General features: G+C 37.4%; 1 pseudogene; it reads left to right on the top strand.

The window, feature by feature from the left end:
- The first annotated feature begins 3,851 nt into the window (after nucleotides 1-3,851).
- On the top strand, nucleotides 3,852-4,644 carry LOC147442382 (uncharacterized; annotated as a pseudogene).
- The last annotated feature ends 8,969 nt before the right edge of the window (nucleotides 4,645-13,613 follow it).

Here is a 13,613-nt window from a genome sequence, read left to right as displayed (position 1 = left end):
CCATAATTGGTGGCACTTAAAGATGGAGGGTGGCAGCCATAGACGTATAAGTCCTTTATATGCGCGTGAGTTGGCATTAATGAGCCAAGGCTGGATTTTGCAGCTCCACCGAGTCCCGCCTAATTTTCGCGCGGGCTCTTTCTCTCTTGCTTTCTCTCTTTCATTTGCAGTTTTGCAGGGCTCTCTTTCTACGAGAATTAGCATTGAGCCGTATCGCTTGCTATCTCTTAATGGAAAGTGGACCCGAGCCCATGATCGCGTCCATTAGCCGTTAATGAGACTAGACTCTCTCTCTCTCTCTCTCTCTCTCTCTCTCTCTCTCTCTCTCTCTCTCTCTCTCTCTCTCTCTCTCTCTCTCCAGCGACGATAGGTCTCTGCGGCGGCTGCAGTTTGTCGTGGATGACGTGTGCAGTCATTGGAGACTCTTGGAGTGTGCGCATGCAGTTGAGGACTCCGGCTGAGTGTGTGTGTGTGTGTGTGTGTGTGTGTGTGTGTGTGTGTGTGTGTGTGTGTGTGTGTGTGTGTGTGTGTGTGTGAGAGAGAGAGAGAGAGAGAGAGAGAGAGAGAGAGAGAGAGAGAGACGTTGCTGCAGAGTGTTCGTTTGCTAGACTAGAGAGAGAGATAATTGGAGAGAGAGAGAGAGAGAGAGAGAGATGCTGCTGCAGAGTGTTCGTTTGCTAGACTAGAGAGAGAGATAATTGGAGAGAGAGAGAGAGAGAGAGAGAGAGAGAGAGAGAGAGAGAGAGAGAGAGAGAGAGAGATATTGGCCTTGGTATCGATTTCTGCACCAACAAATCAAGCAGAGAGAGAGAGAGAGAGAGAGAGAGAGAGAGAGAGAGAGAGAGAGAGAGAGAGAGAGAGAGAGAGATAGACAGAAAAAGAGAGAGAGACACTTCAGGGCCTCTTCTTCTTGCTACAACGGCCATCTGGTAATCCTCTTCAATTGATCATGCTTATCAATTCTTAGTGTATCTACTGCTTACCCCTCATCATTGGTTTGGGTTTTGTAGAAGAATCTTGTATTTGCTCGAGAGTGTGTCAAGCAACAAACAACTAAAGTTTGCCGGAGTTTGCTTCAACGACCAACGAAATCAACTCACTTAAGTGCCAGGTTAGTGTTTTTGGTTAATGGTTTGGGATTACTATGCATGCTAAAATAATTTAATGCTTTCAAATGTTCTCATGAGGAATTTTGCCAAAACGGTGTAGGTATAGGATGTTAAAATAATTTATTGCTTCTTATGTCCCAAGCTGGTAGGCATGCTTGCTATTAAGAAAATTTCAACAACAGAAGAGTTTCTATCTAACCTATACAACATTGGGTTGCTGGTTTAATGGAATCAATGGTGCTTGTGATAATCGAAAATCATGTAGTGATATGTGTGATTCCAATCAGATTATATGCCCATGGCTTGGGATGTTATATGGTGGAATCTTTTGAGATTACACCTCTCTTTAAGCGTTGACTAAGGTTCCTAGTGAAAAATGGTATCCCATGCTTGAACCCATGAATTTAGGCATCAAACAAGTAAACCCAGTTAGCATGTCGGGACAGCATCCCTTCTTTCTACGTCACACACAGGCATTAAAAAAAAACAAGGTTGTTGCTCAATTGCCTCACACACACTCACATTCCTCACCTTCGCCACTTGGAACTATGCAGCCAATCACCACCTACAAGGCTTGCGTTCGTCGTCGTCTGTCCATTTCATTATGGCCTTTGTTTCACACAACCCTAGCCATTTCATTTTCTAGTATGGACTTAACTTTACCTTCACAAAACAAAACTGAACTTCTGCCTTCCAAAAGAGATCTTGGTAGATTCTACTCAAACAAAAGCAGCCAGCTTTGAAGTTCCCTCTTACAAACTTGCAAAGCAAGAAATTTCTATATCTCTAATTTGGTTATTGCTATTGTGGAGGATTGATCCTTATGTGTAAGGAGTTAAACGCTAGTGATATTTAACCAACAGATTTTGGATGTGCTGAGTACAGCCCATCAACAGCCCATAGCCTACCTACGTCCGCTACCCCTAGGCACCACATACTGCGCATGTTGCCTTTCCCAAAATGCCCTTCAAATTTCCCAAAATTCCCACAGATAAAAAATTACAGCTTTTCATGAGAATACTGGTTGTCTATTAATACAAGATGGTTCATTATCTTTAGACCTAATTGCCTTTAGTGCGAAGTATTTTGTCACAAGTTACATGCTAAGCAAGCAAAAACGGATCTCAATTGTCAAAAAAAGAATAAAGATTAGAAAATCTTGAACAAATCCAACCAAAATAGATAAAGGGTATTTTTGGGATTTTAGAACTGAAGACGTACTTTGGCAAACTTTGGCAAACCTACTCCATGTTTGTTTAGTTTAATAACCAAATGAAATCCCAGCTCATAGTCAAAGTTTTTCTATCCCATCACTTCATACCAACAATATATGGGAAATATATATTTTCATTAAAACGATTTGGGCTTAGGAATGTGATTTGTGCCCTGCCCCACCAAATGAAATCCCAACTCATAGTCAAAGTGATTTGAGTGGATCTCCTTGTTGAGATATGGCTCGTCTTTCTATCCTACTGTTCTGTCGACTATTGGTGTGATGGTGTTTCTATCCATCCTTGATTTGGTCTATGTCCTGCTCTAAGCGAGATTGCTCAGGACTATATGGATATTGCGATAAATTTTCTTGTTATTTGAAATTTGATTAAAGCTTAAGCAAGGCTTTTATGAACCAATGTGAAAGTGAATCCTTAAAGATCATAAGAGACGTACTTCTAAGATTGCTAAGCATATGACTAATTGTGCCACCACATAGGGTATAAAATCCACACTCTCAAAAAAACATGAATGAGAGAATAGGAGAAAGAACTAGCTAATTCATAAACGTTCTGGATTGCTTGGAACTCGTGACCAAAATATTATCACTAGGGAACATATTTTAATTTTTAAACGTTGATGATCTCTTGGAGCTCATGCCCAAAAATTTATCATCAAGGGACACCAGCTAATTTGTTGCTAGTTTCAATAATTAAATGCAAAAACTAGTGAAGTGGCTTGAAAATCTACTGAGACATGATAATGTTTTTTCACATCGCTATTTTAAATCTTGATATCGTTTAGTGTTGATTGTTTTGTATAAGGGTTATTAAACTAGTATTGTTTATCTTTAGCAAGCTTTAGAGACTTTTACATTAATGAATTGATATTTATATACATTTCTTAATTAGCTAGCTACTCATCTCTTTGAATGCACTCTTAAAAGAAATTGAAGGTGTTTTTGTAGCTTTTGGCTACTTTGGTGCATAGCTTGTCTATGCATACGTTGATTATTTTGGATAGACTAAAAGGGGGTGTACAATTGTATGTTTTTCTAAAATTATAGTCTTTTATTTTGTAGACTATCATATGGAGATGTCTATCCCTGACAATTTGGAGGGCCTTTTTCAACGCCCTCTCATGAAACCATGTCTTATCCCTAATTGTCTAGATGCCTTCATCCCTAGTGCTCTTTTGTCTCCAAAAACCTTTATAGCAAATGTTAGACAGCACTTAGGGAGAAAAAAAGTATCCATTATTGATAAGCACGAGGGTAGAAAGATGTCTACTTATAATAAAGTATTTAGGCATAAAAAAGGTGCATGCGTTGCTATCATTGATGAATGTATACCATTAGGAAATCCACTTCTAGAAGCTTTCAATGGTTTTCCACAAATTTGTGATGATAAGTATTTAGAATTATTAAATATTCTAAATCGGGGGGAGGGATTCTCAAAAATTGGCATACACTAAACAGATAAAGGTTTTTTCAGTGCATCACATATAGATCCCTTGTGTACTTCGGGATGGATGGCTCTAGTCGAAGGGAAAAAGACATGGTTCTTTTGGGATCTGAATGATGAAGCTACAATGCATTCTTGGAAAGAGTGCATGACAAAGTCCAATTGTCCTTTACCACAACCGCATATAAGGTTTGTTGCCGAAGCAGGTTCTCTAGTATTCATACCTCCTGGATGGGCTCATGCTGTCCACACAAGTCAACGCTCAATTGGACTTTGTGGCTCTTTATTTACTATGGAGAGTTTGCACAACATTTCACATCGATGGGATTGGTCTTTGTCAATATATTCGGAAGAGAAGCTTCCACTCTTCAAAGATGTTAAAGAGCACATCACAAGCATTTTCAATTTTTCTACAGGTGATTTGGATTATTTATTGAAAATGGTTAGTTTCAAGCTTGACGAGTGCTCCAAATCTACTAACAGTCCTCAAAATGTGGGTAAAAAAAGAGGACGCAAGCCAGGTGGTCGAAAGATTCAACGTCCAAAGCCGAAAGTGACTTTTGGAAAACAGCCTCGAGGTGATACACCATGTGAAGACCCAGAGCATGATCCATCCAAAATATCAAGTTGTGGGAAGCGCCATAGATCTTATGCATATGAATTTATGATATATCCTATTTGTGCAGCATGCTACCAGAGAAATCACACTCATAGATACTTTCATGTACCCCAGGGCTACTTATGAGATGTTGTTTTCATGCTTCTTAGGATTATTGGTGTATCCCAAGGATTGTTTTTCTAATTGGCAAACATTGCCCTATATCATTTGGCAAACATTGCCCTATATCATTTTTTTCTGAGTCATTTGCGACAATGTTGTTATTTTCATTGTTAATTTAACACCTTTAAAAGTTGTGGTTATTTTTTAAAGCACTTCTCTCAGTATAATTTCTTTATATGATGTGTATTTTGATTGTTAATTCAACTCAACTTCAAAAGTTGTGATTATTCTTTTCTTAAGCACTTTCCTATGTTTAATTTTGTACATTATGTGTCACAGGGACAATTTTACATATTGAGTGCTCTAGTGTGCACATACATGGATATATTGAATATGAATTAGTGAAAGACAATTTTTAAAGCACGATATAGCTAGCATTTATATAAACTAAATTGAGATATTAGAGGAATGATATGTAAAGTGTAGTTTAAGAAGATCATTGCTTGTTATAATTTTCTCATGCACTTATACGGTCTCTACATATATGCTAGGTGAAAGTGGATTATAGACAAAACATCTAAGCCTAAAAGGAAGTATTTAGAAGCAATGTTATATATAAAAATATTTTGCGTGTCATCGGCATGACATACTTGAGAGGGTCCTATAAAAATATATATATGGATATATATGCGGAAGGCCACATATAGTCTTGGCCATTCATACATATAGATTGTCCTTTCGAAAAGACACCAATTTAATCATTATATGAGCACATTAACAAAACAACTGAAGAAAATGTTTAAGGTATCATAGTTTACTGAAAAGCAACAAAAAATTAGTCCATGGACACAAAATGTGGTTCAAGAAGCCCAATTACTTGTGTAATCAATTCTCATATAGCTAAATAAGGTATTTAAAAGAGGTAGCCTGTCTATAAATTTTTAGTGTACCACGAGAGTGACCTACATCAAGAAAAAGATGTATGGATAGAGTCACACTCGTATATATTGTCGTAGAAAGACAATTATTATAGCTTTATAAATTAACATTTTATTAATAGAAATAGAGAGATAGGTCCATTGATATAGAACATGTAGTTCTGCAAGGCCAATTGTGTGACCTACATCAAGAAAAAGATGTATGGATAGAGTCACACTCGTATATTGTCGTAGAAAGACAATTATTATAGCTTTATAAATTAACATTTTATTAATAGAAATAGAGAGATAGGTCCATTGATATAGAACATGTAGTTCTACAAGGCCAATTGTGTGTCTTGCACGTGCATTGACTCAGTGTGACATGAAATGCTTCGAGGTTTCGTGCGTTTCGAGGTTTTGAGGTTTCTGAAACGTTTCTTTTAGGAGCTCAAAGAAAGCGAAACACAGGTTTCGTTTTACATGTATGTACTTATAATTATACATTGAATATATATGCAAATTCACATGTCAAAACATGTGAAATACCAAAATCTTGATGTGAAACTTGAGTCACGAGTGAACAAGGTAAGTCGGCAGCCAGCTGGAGCAATGTACATGTATAGATGAGGGGGCCAGGTTGACGTGCAAGGTTGAGAGAGAGAGAGAGAGAGAGAGAGAGAGAGAGAGAGAGAGAGAATTCGATGTTCGTGAGGCAACCTTTGTACATGGCTTAAAAAATCCCCAAACGGGTGGTTTGGGCGGTCAAAAGAGGGCCAAAAAAACAAATCAACTTGTTTCGTCTGTTTCGGCGAAACGTTTCGGCTGTTTCACCGTTTCAAGGTTTCGGAGGGCCTAAACGCGTTTTTATGTCACTATGCATGCATTGACTTTGCGTATAGTGGGCTATCTTCTTGTGCACATATAGATATCTAATAAATTAACATAGATTAGATGGTATTTGCAGAGCTACTTTGTTCTTTTAAGAGAAAAAGTGAATGAAAGAGGAAAATTGGATAGGACACGCGGTGCGGAGAGAGAGAGAGAGAGAGAGTGTGTGTGAGTGAGTGTAGATTGTTTTGATGTGGGCATTCGTATGGAGGGGAGCTCCGGGGTGCAGGCGCATGTCATGTCGCTCTCTTTGTCTTGCTCTAGTATCAAGGCGATGTCCCACAATGTATCCTATCCCCATCTTTATCGATCTTGTTTCTCTACAAATAAGGACACATATGGAACCACACCATGTCCATCAGGATGGGAAGCCAGTAGGCAGATGTGCAAGAATGTGCAAGGGAGTAGTGGAGACGGGGGTGTACAACAATTGAGCCAATCTCTTATGGTCGTGGTTGATGCCAATGGATGCCACGGCCCTGTTTGGGCATGGTTGTAAATTGTTTTTCTTTAATATATTTCACAGTTACTCACAAATTGTGAGTAAAAAAGTTAGTTTTTACCTAGTGTGTATAAGTTGTTTATGTAGTTACTAAGCGAAGTTGAAATTGTAGAAAGACACTTATACCTTAAACATTTTGTTTCATAAAATTAAAGGTTTCTTAATCAAATTTGAGCATTTTACACATTTTAAATCTATAAGTAGTGCACAATTATATAGAGAATCAATTTGTTACTACATTGGCCGTCAAATTATGATCATGATGCAAAATTTAGTATGGGTATCAAGGAAATATAGCTTTCTTATATTGTGCTCATAATATACCTAATACAATTGAGTGTCAACGTTCAGGGTCATATGGATGTGACTAGTGAAAACAATTGGGATAACGAATTGCTGGATTGCATAGTGCGAATTCAAGCAACTTTAGATCACCATCAAGCATCAATAAAACTACAAGATGATCTTTTCAAAGTTCTGTTTCATGGTGTGGGAAGCACAAAGCATAAAAGATCTTCGTTAGGTGATGACAAAGAGAAGTGTCTGGCCGAACTTTTGGTAGAAAAGTCAACTAGCTGGGATGGAAAGATCCATGGAAATTTTGTACCATCAAGTTTCTCTCAACTAATGAGAATTTATAAAAGTAAAGGCATGGTGAAACCACAAGAGTGGAATCTTTGCATGGGTGATGAGGCTTCCTCTCATACACCACACTTGCTTTTTCCAAGTCTTGAAGATGGTGAAGATAGTTTTCTCAAATGTACGTGCGATCATGGAACTCGTCCAAGGGCCTTACAACGTGATTGCAAAATGTGTTGTGAAAAATGTCCCATATGTCAGAAGCCAAGGAAACAAATTATGTCTTTTCATTACATCTCTTTGATCGATCAATTAAAGGAGTTATGTCGAAGTGAAGATTTTTGCCATGATTTTCTTGGTATGTGGCGCTCAAGAAGTAACTGGCTAAACAAGGATCTATCTGAGGCTCCTGAGCATATCCATGAATTTTGGGATGGTGAGAAGACAAGATTATGTCAACAGTTTTGGGACCCTTTTGGAAAATGGGAAGCACCGGTTGTTTGTCCCAACCAGTCTTGTAAGATGACTTACAAGGTGTTCCTAGAAAAGCTAAAATGTCAAGAGCTTCAACGAGGTTGGAATCAGGATTTGGACAAATACTTGTTCAATTGCACCTATTGTAAACAAGTAATTGATCAAGAAAAGAAGGAGATTCAGGTATTTTCTTACCAAGTATATATTGGCCTAGCTTTATGCATTTGCACACATTTGACTACCTCAACATAAGTATGTATACAAATAATACACACATTTACATAGACATATGCATGTTTATATGTACTTGTGTCTATATACATGTAATTAGAGCATGTACATGTGTGATCATGTAGACACACATAGACATATGATGTTTATATGAACGTATGTTTATATATATGTAATTAGAGCATGTCCATGTGTGATCATGTATATGACCGTGAACTTTTAAATATGTTATGAATGCATGTATATATATTTTTTGTTACACATAGTATAAATTTGAGCATGTGTGTTATATACATAAACACAAACAACTAAACACACATTTTTTATCTTTTTAAAAGGATTGATTGTTTTGATAGGGTGATCCTAGAAATTTTGCATTAATGTTGCATTGGGATGGCTTCCAAGCAGCTACAACCACAATAAAGGATAGTGCCGTGGTCGAAGTTGTTGTTTTGAATGGTGGCAAGAAGTCTACTATAGGCTCTATACCTGTCCTTTTTTTGCCTTCGTCACACAAAGACCTAGAGAAAAAGCAAGGGTATATTCTTTCATTTTTCTTATATCCCTTTATTTTAGAGTTAGAAAGCTCATTTATTGATGGCTTTGAGGTAGATTATAACTACCCATCCAATGATATTAGTGAGGAGCTTAATTCTAACTCAATTCACCTAAGAACTTTGCTTATGTTATGCACCGGAGATCATCCTGCTTAGTGCAAGCTAGGTCAAGTGAAAGATGGTGGGTCAAGCTTTTGTGAAGAGATAAAGCTAAGGCAACCATAACAGAAGATTCCCATGGGAGGCGTTATGTTTATGATGATAATAGAAAACAAGCCAGATTTCCTCCAATGGAAAGACATGTTAAAGAGATGTGGGATCCAATTCGACATTCACGTCGGTGTACAACAAAGGAGAGAAAATAGGAGATTCTTCGAGAAGCTGGGTTATCAGGCGAATCCATCTTATGGAGATTGTACCATTTGTATGGCTTTGACATCTCAAAAGATCTTGTCTATGATGTGATGCATATTTTTTCCTTGAATTTGTTTCAAAAGTATATTCAAAAGCTAATGGAGGATGCTTCTACGACCACAAAGAAGAAAATTGATGAAGCAATAAGAGACGTCTCAAAAGCCATACCCAAGGATATTATAAATTTTGGGCGGTGGCCATATAATCCCTCAAAGCACTATAAGATGTTCAAAGCTGAGGAGTGTCAGAAGTTTGTTCAATGGTGCCTTCCCTATATTTTAAACATGGTACCTAGTATTAGCACAAAACACACTCAATTGGGACTTTTGCTCATTGATATTGCACACATGTTCTTTGATCAAACAAGAGATTGTGGTTGGAGTGCAAATGATATACAAGTTTGTCGTTCCTTATTGATATCTTGGCGTATTTTATCCGAAGAATATGATGGTCCGAATATCTCGCCCCTAGATCATGTTGCAGGTTAGCATTCTACTTGTAGAATGTATCTTAAAATCTTATGTTTACATTATCCATTTGTTTGTAATATGTTTTGATGCTTTATCAGGTAGTGGAGAGATACTCGATGACATTTCCTGTCATGGCCCACATGATTGCTTTTGGTGCTTCTCCTTTGAAAGAAGTGTTTCAGGATATTTGAGGATACCAACCAACAACAAGGCAAATGAAATTTCTTACACTCGTTTTCATAGTCACCTTTTATTCACTCGTCTATGGCAACAATTACATCTCGAGCTAGATGGTATTCGTGCATGTGAAAGAAACAAGCGTTTCATCCATTCTTGCTTGATATTGCCAGAAGGAAATGTGGGTCACTGCTTTTCTCCAGTATGCTATGAGTGGCATGAGAGATGCATTCTGCAGGTGAAATCTAAACCGGATGCACTTAAAGTGTGGAATGCAAGCGCTCAACTTTCCCAATGTGGTTGCAAGATTTGGCAATGAGAAAAGGCATTCTTGTGGGGGGGAAGACTAGGAAAACATTCAAATTAGGTGACCTCGAGAAGGAGTATCTAAGAAACTTTTATAACAGGTCTAGGGTCAATGCCCTAGAGTACAAGGATGTTCGAGGTACTGCATTTTGTTATTCTAAAGTTTTTGTGCATAAGAAGAAGTACCACGTCGGTGATTATGTGATTCTTAAGGATTCACACCATAGAGGATGCATTAAGAAAATATTTGCACATGAGCAAAGAGGAGAAATTGAGGTTTTTGTTGTGCTTAGTTGTATACAAAATAGCTTTCAGAACTTGGACTCTATAACAGGTATGCCTCTTATCCCCAAAAGTGATAGGGAAAATTTGGTAGATACTATGATACCACTTGCTAGCCTTGGCCAAAATTTCTTTTGGCTCCAAGCTTCATCAGTAGAAATGCAGATTGCTTATGAAGTTTCAGGCCGCAATGTTCGATTGAGATTGTTGCATCCAGGACAACCAGGGTGCATCCCTCCATGGCCAATAGAGGAAGATCATGTGTTGGTTATTCAAGGATCCGACAGAAAAGAGGCTAAGGTTATGAGGGTTTACATTCATGGCAAGAAGGCGCTTCTTTTTTGGTTGCATTCCACAGATGAGCCTTCATGGGTGGATTGGAATGACATCTCAACTCTACTTCCAATTACATCTTACAACTAGGTGTCTTATTTTCCATGTGCTTATTGCTATTATGCATGTAGAATGTTAAGAAAAAGTTTTGCAATGTATCTATATTGATAACTAGGATAGTGCTGCATTATAACTTTTTGATATGAATAGATGCATTTAGAGACAATTTTTTCCTTTCAAAATATGGTGTTTTTCCATCAAACAATGAATTTTTTTTGAACTTGAGAAACATATCAAGTGTCTGACAAAGAGCTCACATGTTTATATACATAGTGATTATCATATCTATATTGATAACTAGGGTAGTGTTGCTTTGGAATAAAAGCATTTAGAGACAAATTTTTCCTTTGACAATATGATGTATTTCCATTTAACAAATAATCTTTTTAGAACTTGAGGACCATATCAAGTGTTTGGAAAAGAGCTCAAATGCTCATACATAGGAATACTTAACTTGATCATATCATTTGTTTATGTATGCATTATTGGCCAATGAATGAGAAGGAAAATGTAGTAACAAATTAATGGTCATCATTTATCTTTAAATCATGATAAGTTGATCCAAGGATTGGTTAATAACTATTGTGTGATTATTTAGTTGTCCACGTGTTTATGCATGTGTATTCAATATCCTCTGAACAATGTTCAAAATATGAGGTGCTTTGCACTATGTTCTCTTGGAAAAGTGTATATGAAAGATGCTATATAGATCACATGTATATTTACTTCAAGAAATTTATGTGGTATGTAGGTCAGAAAATGTATATGAAAGATGTTGTACGGATCATATGTATATTTACTTCAAGAAATTTATGTGGTATGCAGGACAGAAAGAGCTACTCTACAATGATGACTCAAATAAATGGGGGATATGGTCAAAATGTATGGTTTTAAGGAATTTTTATCTTGCTCGACTAGCAAGGCAGCATTAGTCATGGATGTTCTTATGAATTCTGAACTAGAAGGATTTTGTTTGGTGCACTAAACTTGGAATGGTCATTGCAAACACTTAATGCAATGTAATGTAGCTACATAAAGACACCTCATCTTATTGTTCAAGTTTTGTGGTGTAAGTAGTCCACGAATGAGTTATTTTATCACTCATGGACAGTATAGACTAAGGAATCATCCCTCTAGGTGCTAGTAATGTTGCTACACAAGTCAAGTTCTTTAGTGTTCTTCTCCTCTTGGTATTTAGTTTTTGCATCATGTCTTCGAAAAAGCTTAAGGCAATTTATTTCTCATTTGATATGTCTTCTTTTCAATGTAAAGTATGATTCTATCAAAGTTAGTTATCAACCTATAAAATAGATGTGTTTCTAGGATACACTTCTATTACATGAAAAGTATTGTTTTCTCATAGGTGTATATTGTGTGGAAAAAAATCTTATTGCATGAAGTTTTGAATGGGCCTTGGCACATTAATTTGACCAAGACATGTGATGGTGGACAATCGTGATTTTCAAATTACATGGTTATGGTTTCAAATGGGTCTTGATGTATAGACTAGTATTCCCTTAACATGTCATGGTGTAATTTTTCATTCCCTTAACAATTTATTTCTCATTGGATATGTCTTCTTTTCAATGTAAAGTATGATTCTATCAAAGTTAGTTATCAACATGTAAAATAAATGTGTTTCTAGGATACACTTCTATTACATGAAAAGTATTGTTTTCTCATAGGTGTATATTGTGTGGAAAAAATTCTTATTGCATGAAGTTTTGAATGGGCCTTGGCACATTAGTTTGACCAAGACATGTGATGGTGGACAATCTTGATTTTTAAATTACATGGTTATAGTTTCAAATGGGTCTTGCTGTATAGACTAGTATTCCCTTAACATGTCATGGTGTAATTTTTAGTCTTTGTCTACCAAAGTTTAAGGAATGCAATCTTAAAGTACATTCTCCTCTTTGGTGTCCTTGTACATACACTGAGAGGAGTAATTGAGTTAAAAATTGGTGCAATAGAGCTCAAATTAAGGATGTGTCTCATGCAACTCGTGATTATATTTGGTAAGGTAATGAGTCGTTTTATTGTTTATGTTGCAAGCATCTCACAAAATATGTATCATTTCACACTCTTGCTAGTGAATTATTTTGTATCGTGATTAAAGTGGTGTGGGGAGAGATATTATATAATGTTTGATATTTCATATTTGACAAATAAGAATCCCAACAAGTCGTTCACTTGCATCAAGTTTGGTGATTTCATGTCAAATGTTCCACAAATTAGTTTGGCTTTATTGGGTTTCTAAGGATTTTAGTGTGGAACAAAATATCAAATTTTGTGTGTAGCAAAATGCTAGAAAGATTAGAAGAAACTTACATTAAGAAGAATTGCCTTGCTCTATGTGCTGAGAGCAGGGGAAGGCAAGGTAGGTCGTCAGGAGAGGGCGGTGGAATGTCTTGGAGCTCTATCCTTTCGCAGGCTTAGTGGTTGGTGGGTTGCACACTGCCTTGATCTCCTTGGGTTTGCGGGAGTCTACGTCAGTGGGCAGGGGAGATCATGGGTACATACTGTCTGGCTGCCCTTGCTAGTCTTGGAGATCACTTGCCACTTTAGCTAGAGGCCTTATTTTTCCCTTGGAGGGTCTTGCGACGACCCTGTTCTTGCTTGGAGTGAAGCAGCCCGCCATATTGGGTGCGGATCTTGGTGTAACGGGGGTGCCCACTATTGGGGAGGCTTGGTTATGGGGTCTCGGATCTACTGGCATTTGTGTTGATACAGCCTTTGGAAGCTTTGCGTATTATGCAGTCCTGGTGAAAGCGGGGTGGGTTTTGGGAATGTGTGAGCTTGTACAAGTCCTTGTGGCAGCTCGATTCCACTAGGAGTAGTCTTCTATTCTGGGGTGAACTGTTGTTCTTGTGTCTTCTTGGTTCGAACTATGAGAAACACCTTTGCTTTCTCAA

This window comes from Adiantum capillus-veneris, chromosome 14, assembly GCF_014529385.1.
Source record: "Adiantum capillus-veneris isolate H3 chromosome 14, ASM1452938v2, whole genome shotgun sequence".
Classification (NCBI taxonomy): Eukaryota; Viridiplantae; Streptophyta; class Polypodiopsida; order Polypodiales; family Pteridaceae; genus Adiantum; species Adiantum capillus-veneris.
Note: the sequence above shows the minus strand (reverse complement) of the source record. Positions and strands in the feature narration are given on the sequence as shown.